This window comes from Capra hircus, chromosome 5 (assembly GCF_001704415.2).
Source record: "Capra hircus breed San Clemente chromosome 5, ASM170441v1, whole genome shotgun sequence".
In the NCBI taxonomy this organism is placed as follows: domain Eukaryota; kingdom Metazoa; phylum Chordata; class Mammalia; order Artiodactyla; family Bovidae; genus Capra; species Capra hircus.
In genome coordinates this window covers 103912159-103930734 of record NC_030812.1, presented here as the reverse complement: position 1 = coordinate 103930734, position 18576 = coordinate 103912159, and positions in this window count along the sequence as shown.

Sequence of the window (18576 nt, the reverse complement as noted above, 5' to 3'; positions counted from 1 at the left end):
AACAAAACCTGTGAGCCACAACTACTGAGCCCGTGCTCTGGAGCTCAGGAGCCGCAACCACGTGCCTTGAGCCTGGGACGATGAAAGGGGCCTGAGCACCACAACTAGAGAGTGGTCCTCGCTAGCTGCAACTGGAGAAGATCCCTCACAGCAACGAAGACCCAGCATAGCAAAAAATAACTAAATAGAACTAGGTTTAAACAAGGGGAAAAAAAGAGAAAATTCTCAGACCCCCAGGCCGCAATTGAATAAGAAACTCTGTATCATAATAAGTCCTCTGGGTGATTTTGATGCAAGCTGAAGTTTGGGAATCACAGTTCCAAAGTTTTCTAGAATTAAATGATTTGTGCTGCTAACAGAGAAAGTGGGCTGACAGCTTCAATCCAATCTTCTTAATTTCCATCAGGAACTAGGTTTAGGCTTTCAAAAACTCAACGGTAGTCTTAGTTACTATTACAGCTCTTAAAAAAAAAATCAAAGTGAAAGTTGCTCAGTCGTGTCTGACTCTTTGGGACCCCATGGACTATACAGTCCATGGATTTCTCTAGGCCAGAATACTGGAGTGGGTAGCCATTCCCTTCTGCAGGGGATCTTCCCAACTCAGGGACTGAACCCAAGTCTCCCACATTGCAAGAGAATTCTTTACCAGCTGAGCCACCAGAGAAGCCAAGAAAAATCAAAGGGACTTAATAAATACATGGTGAAAGAATGAGTGAATGAGCGAATGAATGAATTTTCACTGTGATAGTGCTAGAAACTGAAACTAGGGACCTGACAAGGGAAACCCTACCCTACAGAAGACAGGCCACTTCTACAAACGCCTTCTTGGTAACAGCAAGGTCAAAAACCATTTTTCTTTATGCAAACCATATTGTACTTTCATTTGAGCATTAGCTGTTCCTTGATATCAGAATTGTAAAGATGAAAGAGACATTGAGTTAGCCATCCATTTCTTTTAGTTATCTGCATTTTAATTTTTCTAATGTCTTTTCTCCTTTTCAAAAAAGTGTATTCTTAATTAAAGTATAGTTAATTTACAATGTTGCAGGTGTACAGCGAAGTGATTTAGTTACGTATATGCATAAAAGGATTTCCCAGGTGGCTCAATGGTGAAGATTCTGCCTCCCAGTGTAGGAGACCCAGGAGATGCAAGTTCAGTCCCTGGGTTGGAAAGATCCCCTGGAGAAGGAAATGGCAAGCCATTCCAGTATTCTTGCCTGGAGAATCCCATGGACAGAAGAGCCTGGCAGGCTATAGTCCATGAGATAGCAAAGAGTTAGACATGACTTAGCAACTCAACAATAACAACAGTATAAATAAGAGTACTCAACTGACAGATAGTTATAGAATTAAAATGAGTTACTGTATGCCATGCAAAATTGAGTTTAGTTTTCTCCCCTACTGTGGTGGGCTGGAAATGGCTTCCCAGAAGATATTCATGGCAAATTTCCAGAATCTGTGAATGTTACCTTATTTAGAATGAGTTAAAGGTCTTTAAAAAGGGAATGTATTAACATATTGGACTGTCCAAGTGGGCACTGAATACAACCATATGTGTACTTTATAAGGGGGCTTCCCATGTAGCGCTAGTGGTGAGGAGCCCACCTGCCAATGAAGGAGATACGGGAGACACAGGTTTGATCCTTGGGTGGGGAAGATGCCCTGGAGGAAGACATGGCAACCCACCCCAGTATTCTTGCCTGGAGAATCCCAAGGACAGAGGAGCTTGGCGACCATGGGGTCGCAAAGATTCGGACGCGACTGAAGCGATTTGAGCACGCACGCATACTTTAAAAGACACACAGGGAAGACAGACACATGAGGAGAACGGAGCGTGAAGATGGAATCCGAGTTTGAAGTGATGTCGTGACTCACCAGGAAAGCGGAGGGAGCCGCTGATGCTAGAAGAGGCAGGACGCATTCTCCCCTGGAGCACCTGACGGGAACACAGTTCTGAGATGTTTTGGACTTCCAGCCTCTAGAACTGTGAGTGACTGCATTTCTGTTATTATTATTTTAAGCCACTGAGTGTGCAGCGATTTGCTCCTGCGTCTTCAGAAAATGAACGCAGGGCACCTAGGGGCTAAGCCTCTCCTGAAGTCTCCCCATCCTCAGAGCTATCTTGGCCTGCCTGTCTCTTACCCCAGCATGTAGGGCCTGCTGTGGTCTCAGGGACCACAGAAATCCACCTCAAGGACAAACAGAGCCAAGGGTAGTATGTAGACCACATACTTGCCATCCTAGCTTTGATGCTTTTTCAACTAAATTATCTGGAAGCCCCCATAACCTATCTCTTGGGTCTTCCCATGCTAAGAGAAAGCAAGTACTCAATAAATACCTACTTATTGATCGTCTAGTTGACATTTTTATGTCTGTGACCATCATCAGTTAATGTCTTCAAGAAAATATGGCCCGAGCTGAGTGACAGTGGGGTGCTCTGCCAAACTTTCATATCTCCATGGAGAAGGTGGGGAGGGGGCCGATGGCAAATCCATCTCACCCTCTGCTGGAAGCGCATTTGAACCACTCACGGGCTCCATCGTTCACTTCCCAGATTTCTTGCATTTGTTTGCTACATTTTTATTCCTTGGCCTAATTTCAGAGCCAAGTTGTTGTAAAAGCGCAAGCTATCCAAATAACATTTCATAAGGCTGTGTATCAAATGCTTAAGTTGTCGTCAACATAAACACAGCATCGTTAGAAATTCTCCCTGAACCGTTGCTCTCCATCAAGGGTTTGCTTAAATTCTCCTCACTTTCTCCTTTCCTCTTTCTGTGCCTCTAAGAAACTTCCACTTACTCTTTTCCTTCACTGAGCAACTCATCGTGACCTCCTTCCTCTCAACGTTATCATCAATCCAGGACAAGGAATCATCAACACAATCCTATTTCCAAACCTCTCTTTAGCATTTTCACAGACTGAAGTAACAATTGAGGGTTGGGTAGGACAGTGCAGTTAGCAAGATGGCAGGAGCTAAGAGTTCATTGTTGGTCAAATTCCCTAAGTGAGTAAATGAGTCAGCACTATTTGGTGTCCAATTCTGTGTTGAAGGAAATGGAAATTAAAAAAAGAAAAGAAAAGCTGACTTCTACACTTCAGAAAAATATCAATCTAATCAGAATCATAAGAGAGGCAGAGATAGTTACCTTCAGAGTTACGGTTACAATTTCTTTCTCTTTTTTTGGCCATGTGGCATATGGGATCTTAGTTCCCTGAGCAGGGATCAAACCTGCACCCCCGTATGGGAAGTGTGGAGTCTAAGTCACTGGACCAGGGAAGACCCTATTGTTACAGTTTCTAACTGGCAAACGTGAGAGCAGCTTCAAGTTTAGGAAGCAAACACTGGCCTGGAATCACGTTGCCTGAGTTTAAATCAAACTGTGTGAGCCCTTGGTAAATTACTTAACCCCTTGAAGCCCCAGTTAGGAAATGAAAGTATTAGGACCTACCTTATAGACATATTGTGAGAATAAAATGAGATGATGCAAGCAGAATACATTGTCTTACAATGCTATTTCTGAATACTCAATGTGCATGCGTGCTTAGTTGCTCAGTTGTGTCTGACTCTTTGTGACCCCATGGACTGTAGCCCACCAGGCTCCTCTGTCCATGGGATTTTTCAGGCAAGAATACTGGCATGGGTTGCCATTTCCTTTTACAATAAATACTCAATAAACACTACTATTAGTGATTAACCAATTTCCTTGTCAACCCAAATGAGTTGCAAATCTATGGAGTCAGATATCATTGATAGTAGCAATGAATGTTGATATTAACCAACCAAATATAGATGGGATGTGAGAGTTGGACTGTAAAGAAAGCTGAGCACTGAAGAGTTGATGCTTTTGAACTGTGGTGTCAAAAGAGAAGACTCTTGAGAGCCCCTTGGACTTCAAGGAGATCAAACCAGTCAATCCTAAAGGAAATCAGTCCTGAATGTTCATTGGAAGGACTGATGCTGAAGCTGAAGCTCCAATACTTTGGCCACCTGATGTGAAGAACTGACTCATTGGAAAAGACCCTGATGCCGGGAAAGAATGAAGGTGGGAGGAAAAGGGGATGACAGAGGAAGAGATGGTTGGATGGCATCACTGACTTGATGGACATGAGTTTAAGTAAGCTCCAGGAGTTCATGATGGACAGGGAAGCCTGGTGTGCTGCAGTCCATGGGGTTGCAAAGAGTCAGACGTGACTGAGTGACTGAACTGAACCTATCCCACATGGGAAACTAACTGAACAAGAATCCTGTCAACTACAGCTTATCATCAATCATAGGTTTAGTTTGGAATTTACCCAGAATCTGTTATTCCAAAAGAAACCTCAACACACTTAAAAGTAGAGCTCAGGGACTTTCCCGGTGGTCCAGCGGTTAAGACTCTACACTCCCAAAGCAGAGGGCCTCAGTTCGGTCCCTGGTCAGGGAGCTAGGTCCCACATGCCACAACTAAGATCCGGCACAGCCAAATAAATATATATTTTAAAATAAAATATGTGCCACTGCTGGGAGCCAGCGTGAGGAACTCCGCCCATGGCAAAGGTCATGAGGAAGGAGGCTTCGGCATACGCAAAGGCGGGATTGAGCCTCAGGAAACCCCCTGTTCCCGAGCATGTACCCCCAAAACCAGAATCTGCCTACTTTACTGTTTTATGCTGTCACCTACACCTCTGACTTTACGGGGGGCTCTCCCCCATCACCATTTCTCTCAGAGAAGGAGTTAACTTGCAGCTCCAGTTAATAAAAATTCCTGGGCGTGACAAGAGTGTCTCAACTTACAAACTCCTCTGAAGTTTCTCTAGCCTGCCTGAGCGGGTTCGTCCGGCCGCATGTGATTGTTTACAGCCTCCCAACCATGAGAGGCACGAGATGCTTTAAAACTTTCTAAATACAGACTCTTTTGAGAAGTTAGGAAATTGTTAGTATAGTATAGTGGGTTGATTAGAAATTATATTGGTGAAGGGTTTTTCATTTGTTGAGCCAATATTTGCTGCTAAATCTCCATATTCCCTGCCTTTATAATGAATATAACTAGCATATAGGGGAAATAAGTATTAACCTTTAAGATTAATCATGTTAAACCTTAGGCTAAGTAAATTCCTTTCTTGATTGTAACCCACTATACCCTCACCCTATAGGAATGCAACTTTATTTGGAGGGTGGCGTTTGGTTTAAGAAAAAATCACCTCTGGAAAAAATGTTTTCTGGTTGATTGACTGTTATCAGAAAGGGCCATAAAATGTCAGCAGGCCTCATGGCCAGAAGATGATGTAAAACCCATAAGACCTTTGTATACATTTATATGAAGCACCTGATTTTGACAAGTGTAAGGTCTGCTGACCCCCGCGTGACTCTGCATTCATCCCTATGTATAACAAAAAGTATATAAGCAAACCTGAAAAATAAAGAAATCGGATCAGTTTCTGGAAAGACTGACTCCCCCGTGTCGTTCTTTCTTTCCCCTTCTGGCTGAATTCCCATCTGGAGTGTGGGTACTCACCACGTCTCCTTACTTGCCCTGGCTTCTAAGATCCGTGAGAGAGGGAGCCCAAGGCGGGGCACCCTCTGATATTCAAACGGGTGCCGGTGGCCCAACATAGATGGTGCAAATTCCTTGTCTTGGAGTATTATTGGTATTCCACGTAAACCAAGTTATTCAGCCTCTTTTTCTCCACTAATCTTCCTACTGCACTATTCTTTTCTAATCTCTCTTTATATCTGTAATTAAATAAGTTTTTTCCTAGGACGCCGATTCCATCTCCCCTTCGAATTACCCTGGATCCACCGGGGCTGATGGGCATTTATACACATGGAATATTATTCAACTACAAAAAGGAACACATTTGAGTGAGTTCTCATAAGGTGGATGAACCTACAGCCTATTATACTAAGCTAAGTAAGTCAGAGAGAGAAAGACAAATATCGTATATTAATGCATATACATGGAATCTAGAAAGGTGTTACTGATGATCTTACATTCAGGGCCGCAAAGGAAACACAGAAATAAAGAACAGACTTCTGGACTCAGTGGGAGAAGGAGAGGGTGGGATGATTTGAGAGAACAGCATTGAGACATATATATTACCATATGTAAAATAGACAGCCAGTGGGAGTCTGGTGTATGACAGGAACCCAGAGCAGGTGCTCTGTGACAGCCTGGAGGGATGAGGTGGGGAGGGAGGCAGGAGGGGCCACTCATATATCTGCGGCCGAGTCATGTTCATGTATGGCAAAAACCATCACAATATTATAAAGAATTACCCTACAATTTAAATAAATTAATTAATTAAAAGCAAAATAGAAGTAGAGCTCAGCCTGGGGCTTCCCTGGTGGCTCAGCTGGTAAAGAATCTGCCTGCAAGGCAGGAGACCTGGGTTTGATCCCTGAGTTGGGCAGATCCCCTGGAGGAGGGCATGGCAACCCACTCCAGTATTCTTACCTGGAGAATCCCTTTGGCTGGAGGAGTCTGGTGGAGTATGGTCCATAGGTTCGCAAAGAGCCAGACACAACTGAGCAACTAAGCACAGCACAGAGTTCAGCCTCAGGTACCCATCTTCACCTTTCCATAGACACCCCCCCCTTTGTTTCCGCTCTAATGTATCCTCTCATAGGTCCTTTAAATTAAGCATCAGGGTGCCCAGGGAGAGGGTTTGCTCCGGGATCTGACTTGGAGAACTGGTGCTGCCAGGGAAGTTCTTGGATGAAATGTGTGGGTTTGGATGACTGTACTTCCCCGGAGCAACAGAATTTGTAACTCTCATTTTTTTTTTCCCCTGAATCTAGGTGGTATCTCCACATTTTTAAGCAAATGGAAGTTGTGGCGCTGCCAAGTAACCCTCAAACTTCTGTCCCCTTGAAAGGATGCACTGCCCCAAAGGGAAGGAAGGAATTAGTCAGAAGAGGCCACAGAACTGTTAATGGCTGAATCAAACCGAATGAAATATTGCCTAATGGGCAATCCCCCATCCTGGCTCAGCTGGAGATGCCCAAAGATGGGGCACATTGCAGCTTTCTCATTTGGTCAGAATGAACCAAAATCCAATATTGTGTGTGTGTGTGTGTGTGTGTGTGTGTGTGTGTGTGTGTAAAAGAGAGAGAGAGAATATGAGATTTTCATTTGCATATGTGGCACTGATTTTTTCTCCAGTGGGGAAAACACTATGCAAAACCCTCAAGTAACTAATAAAGACCATCTTCATACCAGGAAGGAAAAGGCTAGATAAATATTCACCAGCTGTAACTGGCTTAATTCTCTACCTGACTCAAGACAAAGGGTCAGAGAACAATGCCCTCTTCAGCTGACCCCCTCACACATACCATGGTTGTTTACACTAACCAGAAGGAATCTGCTCGCAGGATCCCTTGGAATCCTTGGAGTCCCCTCCTGTGAAGTCTTTTCCCTCCCTCTAGGCAGAAGAGACTGTTTGAGGAAAGATGCAGGAAAGCACACGCCGGCAAGAATGCAAGTCTTCCTCCAGGCAAATAGCTCGGGCAAACCCCAAACAACAGGCTCTGGAGTTTGTCTTCTGCTTCTGGGGGACACGCCCCTCCACCCTCATCTCCAGACCCCACTCCTCCTGTCTCAGTTCCCGGGGTGACCCTCAGGGTAGCGTCTGCTCTGGTTCGGATTTGCTGGGCTCCACCAAGCAGGAGACACTCCCCTAACTGCGACAGCAAAGGCTTTGCCTCGTTCCAGCCCTACATGTGTCTAAGGGCACGCTCACCTGTGTGTGAGTCAGGGAGGTATATTTACATCTCACTGAAGGAACTTTCAAGATGCCGTCACCAAGCCACAGTCTTCAACTCCAAAATCTCTGTTATTAGGGAAACGCCGTGTGATAAGGCTGCCCACCTCCTTTACCTTTTACTTACTCCTCAATGGGCCAGCACAAGGAGGCTTGGCTTCTACTTACTTTCTCAACTACAAACCTTGCAGGTTGAAAATATTTACCAGGCTCTGTCACAAGTCGAACTCATGAGGTTTCTTCCAGGGAAGGAGATCAGTTTCCTTCTGTCAGTTCCTAAACCTCTCCTATAGCATCCCAAAACTGTAATTAATAAATTGATAGTAAGATCCTTAAACGGAGAGTCTTTTCCCTACTATGGGAGGGACTCAACCAAAGTCAAGCCCACAACTCAGCTTGGTGTTTTTTTCAACCATGAAGTAGCGTTTTGGTGAATCTACTGAGTAACTTAATGTGGCTGCTTTATTCTTGATTAAAAAAATTTTTTTTAAATTTATTTGACTGTGCTGGGTCTTAGCTGCAGCATGCAGGATCTAGTTCCCTAACCAGGGATCCGACCCTGGCCTCCCTGCTTTGGGAGCATGGAATCTTAACCACTAGACCACCAGGGAAGTCCTAACATGGACACTTTCCATTGTGTGTGCCCCTGACTTGTTACGGGCTTCCATCATAGCTCAGTTGGTAAAAAAAAAAAGTCCGCCTGCAATTCAGGAGACCCCAGTTTGATTCCTGGGTTGGGAAGATCTGCTGAAGAAGGGATAGGCTACCCACTCCAGAATTCTTGGTCTTCCCATGTGGCTCAGCTGGTAAAGAATCCACCTGCAATGCAAGAGAGCTGGGTTTGATCCCTGGGTTGGGAAGATCCCCTGGAGAAGGGATAGGCTACCCACTCCAGTATTCTGGCCTGGAGAATTCCATGGACTCTATGGTCCATGGGGTTGCAAAAGGTCGGACATGACTGAGTGACTTTCACTTTCACTGGCTTATTAGACTCCATAAAGAGGAGAATTAAATGCTATTCACTGGAGTTCACTCAGCTGGCTGGAGTGCTGGCCAGGAAGTACCAGCTGAATTAGACCCATTTCCTGGTGGCCATGATGGAATGCTGAGCCCAGCCCGTGCTTTTGTTGTTGTTGCTCTTCAGTCGCTCAGTTGTGCCTGATTCTTTGGGACCTCGTGGACTGTAGCACACCAGGCTCCTCTGTCCTCCACTTTCTCCCAGAGTTTGCTCAAGTTCATATTCACTGAGTTGGTGATGTATCTAACCATCTCATCCTCTGTCGCCCTCTTCTCCTTTTGCCTTCAATCATTCCCAGCATCAGGGTCTTTTCCAATGAGCTGATTCTTCGCGTCAGGTGGACAAAATATTGGAGCTTCAGTGTCAGTCCTTTCCAGTGAATATTCAGGGGTGATTTCCTTTAGGATTGATCTATTTGCTGTCCAAGGGACTTTCAAGAGTCTTCTCCAGCATGACAGTTCAAAAGTCCTTGCCTTAATAATTTAAAAATAGAGTAACTGGGGCTCAGAAAGTCAGTACAGATCCTTCCTAGAAATGAGTCATTCCAGTTCATTAATCACACATCACACATGCTTTTCCCTCTGTGTTCATCTGGAAAGGAGGTTCCCACCCTCCCCTCTTCTTCTATTCTTACAGAAGAACAGGGCCTGAGGGGTATCCTGATCTCTCATATTTATTGATCAATTTACATTCTCCAGATAATTACATTCTCTTGCCCAAATGCCAAGAGAAAAGAGCTTCTGAGAACAGAATATTCTTAGATAAAAATCTCCAAAAAAAAAAAAAAATGTCTGAGGACTTCACTGGTGGCTCAGTGGTAAAGAATCCACCTGCCAATGCAGGAGATCCCTGGGTCAGGAAGCTCCCCTGGAGAAGGAAAAAGCAACCCACTCCAGTATTCTTGCCTGGAGAATCCCATGGACAGAGGAGCCTGGTGGGCTACAGTCCGTGGGGTTGCAAAGAGTCAGACACAACTGAGTGACTAATAGGTTCTATTGGAGTACAACCTATTAACAATGCTGTGATAGTTTTAGGTGAACAGCGAAGGGACTCAGCCGTACATATACATGTATCCATCTTCCCACAAACTCCCTCCCATCTCTTAGGAAACTTCTCGCAGCTCTGTGCAAGCCAGGAAGAGAAGACAGCAGAGCTGGACAAGGCGAGAGGGCTGGCTCTTCCTGCAGGTGCAGGGCTAGGGGTGAGGCCACACTGAAGCTTCACTCTAGAGGGGGTGGGAAAGCCCTTAAAAGTAAATCCCCCAAAATCTGGGCCTGCTTATGACCCCCCACACCCAGCAGGAATTCAAGTTACTTTTTACCCACCTGGTTAGAACCTAGGAGCAGGGGCGGGAGAGGTTGCGGTGGGGTGTAATTTTATCATTCAACATACAGCAAAATTCTTTAAATGTCCTCAAGATTCTCCATCTCCCAGCCCACTGGGTCTGGTGGGGAACAGGTCAAGAAAGTGATCAAGAAAGCAGTGAACACTTGAGACATCAGACTTTTGTCCCTATGGCAGAGGAGCTTTCAGCAGAGGGTGAGACTTCTGTTATGTAGACAACCTGGTCTCCATGGAGAAGGGACAAACTGGAAACCATCAAGGAGAAATTAGAGCGACGGCACCTACAGGGGAGCCACCCAGGTAATGGCTCAAGAAGGACTATTTTTCCCGTATGGACAGTGAGGATAGAGGCCCAGAGAGAGGGTTAATCAGCCATGTCTCTGCCTTCTGGTGTTGAACCAATGCTGGGGATGGGGGCCGGTGGAAGGGGAGCAGGGGGCAGGGAAGCTTCTGTGTAGGAGGACCCCAGGCCATTCTTTGCATTGGGTAGAGGAAGGTTTGTGTTTTAAAAGCCCAAAGGAAGTGCTCTTTTTCCTTTAGATTCTGGGCCTGGGTTAACGTCAAACAATTTGGAGTTCCCCCATCCGCTCCAACAGCCCCTGATGGCCAGCAGGGAGCTGGAGGTACCGGCCACTAGAGGGCGAGCTGCCCCCGCGCCGCTGGTGGGTGGGGGGTTGGATGGCGGTGGGGATGAGGGTGTGGGTGGGGCGTCTGTCGGGAAACACGAGGGAGACTGAGGAGGTGGTTCCATCCAAGGTTTTCTGAACGAGGCATGAAGTCTCACAGGATGGATTTATGGCCCAGGACGGGAGTGGGCGTGGGGGCCCTGGGTAGGGGGAGAGAGACAACAAAATTCAGGCACCCCTGGAGAACTCGCAAGGGAAGGCCTGGCATACCTGTCAGAAATTCCCCTGAAGCCCCAGAATGCATCCTGTCTTCGGCAGGATGACTTGCAGAGGACCTTGGGGCTGCTCTTTTAATGGACCCTTCTAGAACAAGTGCAAGTCAGATCAGACCTGCTGCAGGCAGCCGCCTGTGTCCCTCAGGGAACTCTGGTCCCTTCACCCACCTGGCTAGGACCTTGGAGCTGGGCACTGGGGCAAGAAGGTTGTGGGTGCGCCACCTATGCACCAAGTCTGAGATGGAGAGCATGGGTTTGGAGAACCGGCTGGTGGCTGCAAGGAGAGAAGAAAGCAGAGAAGGGTCTAAGCTGGGGCTGCCTGGCTGGCTTGTGGGGTTTGTGGGAGGTGGTTGAGCTGGTGCTTCTCCCAGGCTGACAGCAGCCTGCTGGCCCCAGGCCACCAGGAAAAGCAATATCCCTCCAATTTCTGAGACCCCTTCTAAGTTACATCTCAGCTAGAAAACAATAAGATGACTGAAGTGGGTGGAAGGGGTGGAGGAGAGAGAAATTAGGAGTTTGGGGTTCACATACACACACTATTATATTATATAAAATAGGTAAGCAACAAGACGAAGAACTGACTCATTGGAAAATACCCTGGTGACGGGAAAGATTGAGGGCAGGAGAAGAAGGAGACAGGATGAGATGGTTGGATGGCATCACCAACTCAATGGACATGAGTCTGAGCAAACTCCAGGAGATGGTGAAGGACAGGGGAGCCTGGCGTGCTGCAGTCCATAGGGTCTCAAAGAGTCAGCCACGACTTAGCAACTGAACAGCAATAAGCAACAAGGACCAAGGTGTGGCACAGGGAACTCTACTCACTATCTTGTAGTAAGCTACAATGGAAATGAATCTGAAGGAGAATATACGTGCGTTTTATACATATATGTATGCATGCTCAGTCACTCAGTTTTGTCCGACTCTTTGAGACCCTATGGACTGTAACCTACCAGGCTCCTCTGTCTGTGGAAATTTTCATCAAGAATACTGGAGTGGGTTGCCATATCCTCCTCTGGGGGATCTTCCCAACCTGGGGATCGAACCTGAATCTCTTGCATCTCTTGCATTGGAGGCAGATTCATTACCACTGAACCTCAAATTAATGATACATCAATTTTTTTTTTAAAAAAGAGACAAATTTGGGGCTCACTCCCACCCCACACTACCTTCACTTCAAACTATCTTCACTGTTCACTGGAGAAAACAGAGTGGGGCATAGACACCGTGCCTCTGCTCTGCACCCCCGAGTTCACGTGCACTTCTAGGAAAGGGCTAAGGGCTAAGGGCTAGTCTTCATGAGACCCTCTGCGGTTGCGTGGTCCCTCTGCTGCGACAGAGGCAATGAGATTGCGTGTGTGTGGCTCGCCGGAGAAGAGCCGTCTTGTTGACAGAGCCGCCTTGCTCAGGATGAATTGCCTCTCCTCGAGGGTGCCGCCGACGTGGTTTCCACTTCTGCCCACAGGTTCATCCCTGGGTCTCCTGGCACTTTAGGAAATGAACTGCTATAATTCCATGCTGATCGAGCAGCCTTCCACAGCCAGTGCCTGTGGCTTGCTGGCTTGTCACTCAGAGGCCAACCCAGGGGCTGCCGTGGGGGCGCCTCCCCTCAGAGCCAAGGGAGGGGCTCCTGGTTGGCTGTGTCTTCAAGAAGGAAGGCTGGGAGCCTGATGCCCTGGGGACTTGGGGGCTGGAAAGCCGCAGGCCCCAGTGACTGTGGCTGAAGATGGAGCTGCCTGCAGCCACAGAGGGCTCGCCGAGCAGCCCTGGGGCTGTTCTTGGGTCTGTATTTCCCAAGTGCAGTGTCAGTCACTCAGTTGTGTCTGACTCTTTGCGACCCCATGAACTGTAGGCTGCCAGTCTCCTCTGTCCATGGAATTCTCCAGGCAAGAATACTGGAGTGGGTTGGTTTTTCCTACTCCAGGAGATCTTCCCGACCCAGGGATTGAACCCACTTCTCCTGTGTCTCCTGCATTGGCAGGAGGTTTCTTTACCCACTGAGCCACTGGGGAAGCCCTTGTCTTGGTTAATTATAGAAACTTATTTCAGTTTTATGGGCTTCCCAGGTGGTGCAGTGGTAAGGAACTCACCTGCCAGTGCAGAAGATGCAAGAGATGAAGATCCCGTGGAAGGAGGAAACGGCAACCCACTCCAGTTTTCTTGCCTAGGAACCCCCATGGACAGAGGAGCCTGGCAGGCTAGAGTCCATGGGGTCACAAACAGTCAGCCACAACTGAACACAGCACAACATTTCAGTTTTATGGCTATCAAGTCATAAATTGGACTTGGTAATGATAAATGTTATTGCCTTCATATACTTAAGATGTAGAATCGTTATGCGGACTATTCTGTGAAGCTTGCATTGATCCACAGACCATTCTGGAAACTGGATTCTCTGCCATTCCTTCCACTCACTCAGCAGATGCTGACATGCCCTGTGGGGGGGTGGTGATCATTATGACTGTGAAATTTTGCAGACTTACCCTAATATCTCTCAGGGCTTCCACCACGGGGTCACTGTAGGTGGGCCGAGAAAACCAGTACAGGGAGGGAATGTGTGTACAGGGCCCTGGGCCCTGGGCCCGGGACCCTATAAGCTGTTTGGTAAAAATGTGAATCTTGGCATCTAAACCACCTTGCCCATGGTAAGAAGAGGTTCTGGCTCATAATTCAAGCTCCAGAGGGTACTCTAGATTCTAGACCAGATGCACCAGGGGTGAGTTTCTGACAAGCGTACCTGACTGGCCACTGGAACACAGACCCCTCTCTACATGTGCAGGCTTCCCAGGCGGCTCAGTTGGTAAAGAGTCTGCCTGCAGTGTGGGAGACCGGTTCGATCCCTGGGTCGGAAAGATTCCCTAGAGAAGGGGTAGGGTGCCTACTCCCATATTCTTGGGCTTCCCTAGTGGCTCAGCTGGTAAAGAATCCGCCTGCAATGTGGGAGACCTGGGTTCAATCTCTGGGTCGGAAAGATTCCCTAGAGAAGGGGTAGGGTGCCTACTCCCATATTCTTGGGCTTCCCTAGTGGATCAGCTGGTAAAGAATCCGCCTCAGTGTGGGAGACCTGGGTTCGATCTCTGGTTTGGGAAGATCCCCTGGAGAAGGGAACGGCTACCCAGTCTAGTATTCTTGCCTGGAGAATCACATGGACAGAGGAGCCTGGTGAGCTATAGTCCATGGTATCACCAAGAGTCGGACACGACTGAGCGACTGACACTCTCTACACACAGGGGACTGTCTCTAGCGTGTGGGCTGGTTTCAAGCTGTCAGGTGACCTGGGCCACGGATCCCCTTGGCAGTTGTATGCAAAGTAATTCCAGAGTTCTCTAACAAGGCTGCAAACTCCCCATCCCACCCAAGATTCTTGTACATTATTTAAATAGGATGCAAATGCGTGGTCTGCTCTGAGCCCTGGCAGCTTTCAATTCTCTTATTTTCGGAATGGTGAGGCCTGCCATCAGTTCATTTGAAGTTCAGTCCAAGATGCGCCTGTCCCTGACATTTGTTCATTTTTTATGCAGGTAACATTTCGGAGAATTTAAAAAGAAGGCATGGTTGTATTCCATTCCCTACCATCCTCCAAAACAATTGGAAAAAAAAAATTCAGACATTTGTTGCATGCAGAAGAGCTGGGACATAACCAACTTCTTCCCACCCGCCTGAATCTCCAAGTTGGATTCTTTAAGCCCTTTCATTGGCAATCCATCATCTATTTCCTTTCTGATATTTCGGGGGTGGGAACTGCCTCTTTGAGGAGTTAGGCTCCTAAGAACACAAGCAAATCCCACCAGAGGGTGGGGCCCTGAAGTTATTGGGGTGAATGGCAGGGAGGTGGAGCCTGGCTGCTGACAAAGGGAAGAGGGTACCATTCATTTATTTCCTCCTTTTGCAGTGAGGGCTGAGCCCATCCACTCCCAAGCTGAGCACGTAGTGGACAGAAGCCCCACATTTGCACCTGGGATCTTGGCAGGCGGTGGTGGGGTTGGGGGCTACTTGAAAGACAAAACTACAGGAGAGGAAACAGAAAAAGATGAAGCCAAGGTGTTGTGGTGCTGTGTGGGTGGTACGCTGGCTACACAGACTCATCATACCCCCCACCTCAGATTCAGCCCAGCCTGCATGTGTGTGTACATACATGCACACATGTACACCCAGACACAATTACACACTTCCCATCACTTTGTGCCTAGTTCAGAATGAAAGAAAGGACAAGGATAAAGGGGCTAAGAGAAGAAGAGAGAAAAGGAAAAGACAGAGGGTGTGGCCCATGTGGAAAGCTGGTCACTGTCCCTCTAGAGCCCCCAAGTCCCTTTATTCTCCCTTCCTGGGCCCATGTCACTAGAAAGTTGCACTCCCCAGCCTCACGCTTCCCAGCTCCCTGGCCCCAGTGCAGGGACTGGTGACTCACTTCTTGCCACTGGATTGTGGGTGGAATTAACACTTGCTTCCTTGTGCTCATTCTCAAACTCCCTGTGTCCCAGGAGGCTGAGCAAGTGGCTACTCGGCTTCAGCCTCTCAGAGCTGCAGGAGAGAAGGGCCAGAGCCCCAAGCGAGCTTGTGGTACAGGGGAGCTGTGTTACCCACGAGGCGGTGGGTGCAAGAAACAAATGATCCCATTTCAGTTCCATGTGGTTCAGTTACTCTGTTGAAGGGTGCAGAGCTAGTCTGTAAAGAAGGGCAGGTGAAAGAACAACTGAGCAACTGTGGAAGAAAGACACTGAAAACACGTGATCAGTGGGAGGAATCAGTTTCTGGAAGGGTACAGGGAAGTTGTCCTATTTCCACAAACTCTCGGGCCCCCAGACCATCAGGCCATCGACAGAGACTTTAAGTAAAATGATTACGAGAGCTGTCCCATTTACCTTGAAAGGTGAGGTTGTTTCAAAACAGTAAGGGTGGCCACATTAGAGGTCTGGGTACTGGCCCCTAGCAAGGGTCCAATTAATCAACTGAGATGACTCTCCAGTGGAGTGGAGACCCATTTCTGGGTGTGGCCAAGAGAGGTGAAAGGACCTCCTTCTCATGACCTTGGAAAGGGGACTCCCATGCCTGCTGATGGAGTATTTGACCAGGTAACTTCTGAGGTCTCATCGAACATCAGTATTCCCCAAAAAAGGTTTAAGTAAGAAAAGCCGAGTTGCTTTTTCCGTGCTTTGTGAATTATTTGCATTTCACATCACTCTTCACTTGTGCAGTGAATTCTGAATACTTATCAGCTCTTAAACCTGCTCTTTGCAAATCCCTAAGGTCTGGTTTCCACTTTCTCACCTGCTAAGTCAGGAGCTCCCAGTAAATTGTCTGTTTCCTACGAACTGTAACAAAACACTGTTTTCATGGCTTTGCCTTCCGTGGAAACCTCAGGTATGCCACTTGACAGGTCAAGGCTAGCCGCCTCGCCTAGGCAATCTGATTTCAGACTTGTTGGGAGGTCCTCAGTCAAGAAAATATATTCCTTCCTGAAATAATCACAGAAGCCTGAAATTCAGCTGCTTGTGTTCGTTCATTCCTTTGTATCCTCTTTAGTCTTTTTTTGCGCAGTTCTTTCTAAAAATGCAACCATCCATTGACAGGTAACAAATTAAACGTGTGTCTAAGAAGCACAGGCTAAGGGGAAATGTTGACTGAGGAAGTTGCCTCTGGGGGGGAAAAAAAAACTGCTTTATTCACGGCTGTCCATCACACAACTTCTTTGCATCTGCTGATAAAACGGTAGAGAAATGCGAGGTGGCCCCTTGAGGTCTTTATTCTCCTCACTCTTGTGCCTTCCAAGTATGTTCATACTCCAGACCCAAACATGATAGAGGGCTGACAGTGACTTACAGCCAAGAGAGCCAGCTGGCTACTTGGCTGGGCCAGACCTCCCTCTCCTGACCGAAACCAGCCCTGGCCTCTAGGATCCCACAAGGAATCTTGTATCTCTCAGTGTTTGGCCAGTTGGCCTGGTCACTGCTCTTGGTTCCTTCTGAGCAGGTCATCTGAGGAGAAAGGGGACGCAGGGCAGGTCATGTTTATTGGATGGAAGGGGAGGGTTGGGTGTGAAATAAGAGCTTGCCTGGACAGTGCAGACATAGATGGAGAGCCTGAGTGACTCACAGTGACAGAAGGTCACCAGACCATTGGCAGAGAGTGAGAAAGGGAGGCCAAGTGCAGAATAAAAGAGAAGGATGGGGGAAAGAAGCTTCTGTACTTAGTGATTATGCCAGGTGCATCAGTGCAGAGAACAGGATTCAAAGTGAGAATGTGGTTATTTATACACTTTTTTTGTGGAGCGTTTGACCTACTGCCTGGATATTTCTGAGTCTCCAAAGCTCAAGTTTCCCTGATAAGAGAGGGGGATTCGGCTTTATTCTCCGCTTCATGAGATCATATGGAACTTTGGCTTCACATTAGGCTGCCAGCTTCCTTGAGCAGAGAAGGAGGCAGGATGTCAACTCCCAAGAAAACGAAGCACAGCTTGCCTGGTGAAGAACGGACTGCAGAAGGGGGCATGGAAATCAGAACAGAGTCCTTATCCAAAAGGAGGAAAAGAGGCTAAGGACCTCTCTGTATCCAGGCTGGCCGGAAGGAAAGAGCAACCCCTGGTGAAAGTGAGCCTGAAGGATGATGACCCAGATGTGGGTGGTGATTAATCCCCTGGACTCACAAGCTTGGCTCTGAGTCTTGGTTCCCTGTGCGGGGCATATTCCTGAGAGAGTCAGTGTAGTTGAGCAACCTGGCGGCACATTCTGCCTTCTCATTTTTTGTGCTCATGTCTACGTCTTATCATCTGTCTGATGATGTACTTCTCGGGGGACATTTATATGGCCCTCAGCACTTAGTTCAATGTCTTGAATGTGGTTCACGCTCATGGCACCGTGAGTGTCACCTACCAGGTATGGGCCTTAGCTCTCACATCTCCCAGGCTTTGTGCTGTGGGGAGTGCCCTGTGGCTAACCTGATTAGTGATCTGGGGAGCAGGAGGGACAGAGCTAGGATGTGACTTGCCGCTCGCTCTTCCCTTGCACCCAAGAACCATGTCTCCCCAACAGTGAAGCTGTAAGGTGGAGTCTTACTCAGAAGGTGTGGAATTTCATTCATTCACTGACCCACACTGGCGATGTCACCCTAGTGACAAATAAACTTTTGTTGTTTATAATGACTGGGATTTGGGAGTTCTTCGTTTCTACAGTGTGACCTAACTGATCCTGACTGATGCAAATTTAATAAATTGCAATGTGAAAGAGTCGTGCCCAACACTTTGCAACCCCATGGACTATACAGTCCATGGAATTCTCCAGACCAGAATACTGGAGTGGGCAGCCTTTCCCTTCTCCAGGGGATCTTCCCAACCCAGGGATCAAAGCCAGGTCTCCCACATTGCAGGCAGATTCTTTACCAGCTGAGCCACCAGGGAAGCCTCATAAATCACAGTAAAAGTCAATAAATTTTGTTCATGAATGAATGCATGAATGAATGAAATGGCTAAGCTGAATGACAATATGAGGATTGCTAATGGGGTTCCTGCTTAGATTAACCTCTTCACAGCCCACATCTTTTTTTTTTTTTTTTTTACTGTCAAGGTCTTTTTTTAAAT